At 45.5% G+C, this 5,000-nt stretch overlaps 2 non-coding genes and 17 pseudogenes across 2 annotated transcripts; all 19 read right to left on the reverse strand.

The window, feature by feature from the left end:
• The window catches only part of LOC142131366 (5S ribosomal RNA), a 118-nt pseudogene extending 21 nt beyond the window's left edge, over window positions 1-97 (reverse strand).
• An 80-nt stretch (window positions 98-177) lies between these two features.
• Window positions 178-296, reverse strand: LOC142131372 (5S ribosomal RNA). Its single transcript, XR_012686373.1, has one exon. It is a non-coding gene; the product is annotated as a 5S ribosomal RNA (ribosomal RNA).
• An 81-nt stretch (window positions 297-377) lies between these two features.
• LOC142131412 (5S ribosomal RNA) lies at window positions 378-496 on the reverse strand (annotated as a pseudogene).
• A 79-nt stretch (window positions 497-575) lies between these two features.
• LOC142131411 (5S ribosomal RNA) lies at window positions 576-694 on the reverse strand (annotated as a pseudogene).
• Window positions 695-934: 240 nt separating this feature from the next.
• LOC142131316 (5S ribosomal RNA) lies at window positions 935-1,053 on the reverse strand (annotated as a pseudogene).
• Window positions 1,054-1,135: 82 nt separating this feature from the next.
• Window positions 1,136-1,253, reverse strand: LOC142131296 (5S ribosomal RNA; annotated as a pseudogene).
• An 81-nt stretch (window positions 1,254-1,334) lies between these two features.
• LOC142131321 (5S ribosomal RNA) lies at window positions 1,335-1,453 on the reverse strand (annotated as a pseudogene).
• A 241-nt stretch (window positions 1,454-1,694) lies between these two features.
• On the reverse strand, window positions 1,695-1,813 carry LOC142131343 (5S ribosomal RNA; annotated as a pseudogene).
• An 80-nt stretch (window positions 1,814-1,893) lies between these two features.
• On the reverse strand, window positions 1,894-2,012 carry LOC142131367 (5S ribosomal RNA; annotated as a pseudogene).
• Window positions 2,013-2,253: 241 nt separating this feature from the next.
• On the reverse strand, window positions 2,254-2,372 carry LOC142131314 (5S ribosomal RNA; annotated as a pseudogene).
• An 81-nt stretch (window positions 2,373-2,453) lies between these two features.
• Window positions 2,454-2,572, reverse strand: LOC142131355 (5S ribosomal RNA; annotated as a pseudogene).
• A 282-nt stretch (window positions 2,573-2,854) lies between these two features.
• LOC142131378 (5S ribosomal RNA) lies at window positions 2,855-2,973 on the reverse strand. Its single transcript, XR_012686378.1, has one exon. It is a non-coding gene; the product is annotated as a 5S ribosomal RNA (ribosomal RNA).
• Window positions 2,974-3,213: 240 nt separating this feature from the next.
• Window positions 3,214-3,332, reverse strand: LOC142131325 (5S ribosomal RNA; annotated as a pseudogene).
• A 282-nt stretch (window positions 3,333-3,614) lies between these two features.
• Window positions 3,615-3,733, reverse strand: LOC142131361 (5S ribosomal RNA; annotated as a pseudogene).
• An 81-nt stretch (window positions 3,734-3,814) lies between these two features.
• LOC142131406 (5S ribosomal RNA) lies at window positions 3,815-3,933 on the reverse strand (annotated as a pseudogene).
• Window positions 3,934-4,012: 79 nt separating this feature from the next.
• LOC142131415 (5S ribosomal RNA) lies at window positions 4,013-4,131 on the reverse strand (annotated as a pseudogene).
• Window positions 4,132-4,212: 81 nt separating this feature from the next.
• LOC142131318 (5S ribosomal RNA) lies at window positions 4,213-4,331 on the reverse strand (annotated as a pseudogene).
• A 238-nt stretch (window positions 4,332-4,569) lies between these two features.
• Window positions 4,570-4,678, reverse strand: LOC142131349 (5S ribosomal RNA; annotated as a pseudogene).
• Window positions 4,679-4,950: 272 nt separating this feature from the next.
• The window catches only part of LOC142131330 (5S ribosomal RNA), a 119-nt pseudogene continuing 69 nt past the window's right edge, over window positions 4,951-5,000 (reverse strand).

Consider the following 5,000-nt stretch of genomic DNA (forward strand, 5'->3'; position numbering starts at 1 on the left):
CAGGTGGTCTCCCATCCAAGTACTAACCAGGCCTGGCCCTGCTTAGCCTCCAAGATCAAACAAGATTGGGCTTGTTTAGAAATGTGTAGCTGTAGGTTTTGGTTTCCTATTGACCTACATCTCTTATAATCTCAAAACCAGCATTGAAGGAAGCCGGAACAAGAGAGAAAAAAAAAAGGCCTACAGCACCTGGTATTCCCAGGTGGTCTCCCATCCAAGTACTAACCAGGCCCGTCCTTGCTTAGCTTCCAAGATCAGACGAGATTGGGCTTGTTCAGGGTGGTGTGGCCGTAGGTATTGTTTTCCTATTGACCTACATCTCTTATACATCTAGAAAACAGCATTGAAGGAAGCCGGAACAAGAGAGAAGAAATAAATGCCTACAGCACCTGGTATTCCCAGGTGGTCTCCCATTCAAGTACTAACCAGGCCCGGCTCTGCTTAGCTTCCAAGATCAGACGAGATTGGGCTTGTTCAGGGTGGTGTGGCTGTAAGTATTGGTTTCCTATTGACCTACATCTCTTATACATCTCAAAACCAGCATTGAAGGAGGCCGGATGGGAGAGAAAAAAAAAAGCCTACAGCACCTGGTATTCCCAGGTGGTCTCCCATCCAAGTAATAACCAGGCCTGGCCCTGCTTAGCTTCCAAGATCAGATGAGATTGGGCTTGTCCAGGGTGGTGTGGCTGTAGGTATTGGTTTTCTAATGACCTACATCACTTATACATTTTAAAACCAGCATTGAAGGAAGCCAGAACAAGAGAGAAAAAAAAAAGAACTAACCCGGCCTGGACCTGCTTAGCTTTCAAGATCAGATGAGATTGGGCTTGTTCAGGGTGGTGTGGCTGTAGGTATTGTTTTCCTATTGACCTACATCTCTTATACATCTCAAAACCAGCATTGAAGGAAGTCAGAACAAGAGAGAAAAAAAAAGGGCCTACAGCACCTGGTATTCCCAGGTGGTCTCGCATCTAAGTACTAACCAGGCCCGGCTCTGCTTAGATTCCAAGATCAGACTAGATTGGGCTTGTTCAGGGTGGTGTGGCTGTAGGTATTGGTTTCCTATTGACCCTACATCTCTTATACATCTAAAAACCAGCATTGAAGGAAGCCGGAACAAGAGAGAAAAAAAAAAGGCCTACAGCACCTGGTATTCCAGGTGGTCTCCCATCCAAGTACTAACCAGGCCCGTCCCTGCTTAGCTTCCAAGATCAGATGAGATTGGGCTTGTTCAGGGTGGTGCGGCTATAGGTAATGTTTTCCTATTGACCTACATCTCTTATACATCTAAAAACCCGCATTGAAGGAAGCCGGAACAAGAGAGAAAAAAAAAAAGCCTACAGCACCTGGCATTCCCAGGTGGTCTCCCACCCAAGTACTAACTAGGCCTGGTCCTGCTTAGCTTCCAAGATCAGACGAGATTGGGCTTGTTCAGGGTGGTGTGGCTGTAGGTATTGGTTTCTTAATGACCTACATCACTTATACATCTCAAAACCAGCATTGAAGGAAGCCAGAACAAGAGAGAAAAAAAAAAGTACTAACCAGGTCTGGACCTGCTTAGCTTTCAAGATCAGACGAGATTGGGCTTGTTCAGGGTGGTGTGGCTGTAGGTATTGGTTCCCTATTGACCTACATCTCTTATACATCTCAAAACCAGCATTGAAGGAAGTCGGAACAAGAGAGAAAAAAGAAAATGCCTACAGCACCTGGTATTCCCAGGTGGTCTCGCATCCAAGTACTAACCAGGCCTGGCTCTGCTTAGCTTCCAAGATCAGATGAGATTGGGCTTGTTCAGGGTGTTGTGGCTGTAGGATTTGGTTTCCTAATGACCTACATCACTTATACATCTGAAAACCAGCATTGAAGGAAGCCGGATCAAAAAAGAAAAAAAAAGGCCTACAGCACCTGGCATTCCCAGGTGGTCTCCCATCCATGTACTAACTAGGCCTGGCGCGGCTTATCTTTCAAGATCAGATGAGATTTGGCTTGTCCAGGGTGGTGTGGCTGTAGGTATTGGTTTTCTAATGACCTACATCACTTATACATTTTAAAACCAGCATTGAAGGAAGCCAGAACAAGAGAGAAAAAAAAAAGTACTAACCAGGCCCGGACCTGCTTAGCTTTTAAGATCAGATGAGATTGGGCTTGTTCAGGGTGGTGTGGCTGTAGGTATTGTTTTCCTATTGACCTACATCTCTTATACATCTCAAAACCAGCATTGAAAGAAGTCGGAACAAGAGAGAAAAAAAAAAGGGCCTACAGCACCTGGTATTCCCAGGTGGTCTCGCATCCAAGTACTAAGCAGGCCCGGCTCTGCTTAGCTTCCAAGATCAGACGAGATTGGGCTTGTTCAGGGTGGTGTGGCTGTAGGTATTGGTTTCCTATTGACCTACATCTCTTATACATCTCAAAACCAGCATTGAAGGAAGTCGGCACAAGAGAGAAAAAAAAAATGCCTACTGCACCTGGTATTCCCAGGTGGTCTCGCATCCAAGTACTAACCAGGCCTGGCTCTGCTTAGCTTCCAAGATCAGATGAGATTGGGCTTGTTCAGGGTGTTGTGGCTGTAGGATTTGGTTTCCTAATGACCTACATCACTTATACATCTGAAAACCAGCATTGAAGGAAGCCGGATCAAAAGAGAAAAAAAAAAAGGCCTACAGTATCTGGCATTCCCAGGTGGTCTCCCATCCATGTACTAACTAGGCCTGGCGCGGCTTATCTTTCAAGATCAGACGAGATTGTGCTTGTTCAAGTTGGAGTGGCTGTAGGTATTAGTTTCCTATTGACCTACATCTCTTATACATCTCAACACCAGCATTGAAGGAAGCCGGAACAAGAGAGAAAAAAAAAAGGCCTACAGCACCTGGTATTCCCAGGTGGTCTCCCATCCAAGTACTAACCAGGCCCGTCCCTGCTTAGCTTCCAAGATCAGACAAGATTGGGCTTGTTCAGGGTGGTGTGGCTGTAGGTATTGTTTTCCTATTGACCTACATCACTTATACATTTTAAAACCAGCATTGAAGGAAGCCAGAACAAGAGAGAAAAAAAAAAGTACTAACCAGGCCCGTTCCTGCTTAGCTTTCAAGATCAGATGAGATTGGGCTTGTTCAGGGTGGTGTGGCTGTAGGTATTGTTTTCCTATTGACCTACATCTCTTATACATCTCAAAACCAGCATTGAAGGAAGTCGGAACAAGAGAGAAAAAAAAAAGGCCTACAGCACCTGGTATTCCCAGGTGGTCTCGCATCCAAGTACTAACCAGGCCCGGCTCTGTTTAGCTTCCAAGATCAGATGAGATTGGGCTTGTTCAGGGTGTTGTGGCTGTAGGATTTGGTTTCCTAATGACCTACATCACTTATACATCTGAAAACCAGCATTGAAGGAAGCCGGATCAAAAAAGAAAAAAAAAGGCCTACAGCACCAGGCATTCCCAGGTGGTCTCCCATCCATGTACTAACTAGGCCTGGCGCGGCTTATCTTTCAAGATCAGACGAGATTGTGCTTGTTCAAGGTGGAGTGGCTGTAGGTATTAGTTTCCTATTGACCTACATCTCTTATACATCTCAACACCAGCATTGAAGGAAGTCGGAACAAGAGAGAAAAAAAAAAAATGCCTACAGCACTTGGTATTCCCAGGTGGTCTTGCATCCAAGTGCTAACCAGGCCTGGCCCTGCTTAGCTTCCAAGATCAGATGAAATTGGGCTTGTTCAGGGTGGTGTGGCTGTAGGTATTTTTTTCCTATTGACCTACATCTCTTATACATCTAGAAACCAGCATTGAAGGAAGCCGGAACAAGAGAGAAGAAAAAAAGGCTTACAGCACCTGGTATTCCCAGGTGGTCTCCCATCCAAGTACTAACCAGGCCTGGCTCTGCTTAGCTTCCAAGATCAGACGAGATTGGGCTTGTTCAGGGTGGTGTGGCTGTAAGTATTGTTTTCCTATTGACCTACATCTCTTATACATTTCAAAACAGCATTGAAGGAGGCCGGAAGAAGAGAGAAAAAAAAAAGCCTACAGCACCTGCTATTTCCAGGTGGTTTCCCATCCAAGTACTAACCAGGCCCAGCCCTGCTTAGCTTCCAAGATCAGACGAGATTGGGCTTGTTCAGGGTGGTGTGGCTGTAGGAATTGTTTTCTTATTGACCTACATCTCTTATACATCTAAAAACAAGCATTGAAGGAAGCCGGAACAAGAGAGAAAAAAAAAAGGCCCTCAGCACCTGGTATTCCCAGGGGGTCTCCCATCCAAGTACTAACCAGGCCTGGCCCTGCTTAGCTTCCAAGATCGGACGAGATTGGGCTTGTCCAGGTTGGTGTGGCTGTAGGTATTGGTTTCCTAATGACCTACATCACTTATACATTTTAAAACCAGCATTGAAGGAAGCCAGAACAAGAGAGAAAAAAAAAAGTACTAACCAGGCCCGGACCTGCTTAGCTTTCAAGATCAGACGAGATTGGGCTTGTTCAGGGTGGTGTGGCACTAGGTATTGGTTTCCTATTGACCTACATCTCTTATACATATCAAAACCAGCATTGAAGGAGGATTAACAAGAGAGAAAAAAAAAAGCCTACAGCACCTGGTATTTCCAGGTGGTCTCCCATCCAAGTACTAACCAGGCCCAGCCCTGCTTAGCTTCCAAGATCAGGCTTGTTCAGGGTGGTGTGGCTGTAGGTAATGGTTTTCTATTGACCTACATCTCTTATACATCTCAAAACCAGCATTGAAGGAAGTCGGAACAAGAGAGAAAAAAAAAAGGGCCTACAGCACCTGGTATTCCCAGGTGGTCTTGCATCCAAGTACTAACCAACCCCGGCTCTGCTTAGCTTCCAAGATCAGGCTTGTTCAGGGTGGTGTGGCTGTATGTATTGGTTTCCTATTGACCTACATCTCTTATACATCTAAAAACCAGCATTGAAGGAAGCCGGAACAAGAGAGAAAAAAAAAAAGCCTACAGCACCTGGTATTCCCAGGTGGTCTCCCATCCAAGTACTAACC

The sequence above is a fragment of the Mixophyes fleayi genome, unplaced genomic scaffold, assembly GCF_038048845.1.
Source record: "Mixophyes fleayi isolate aMixFle1 unplaced genomic scaffold, aMixFle1.hap1 Scaffold_3413, whole genome shotgun sequence".
NCBI classification, from domain to species: Eukaryota; Metazoa; Chordata; class Amphibia; order Anura; family Limnodynastidae; genus Mixophyes; species Mixophyes fleayi.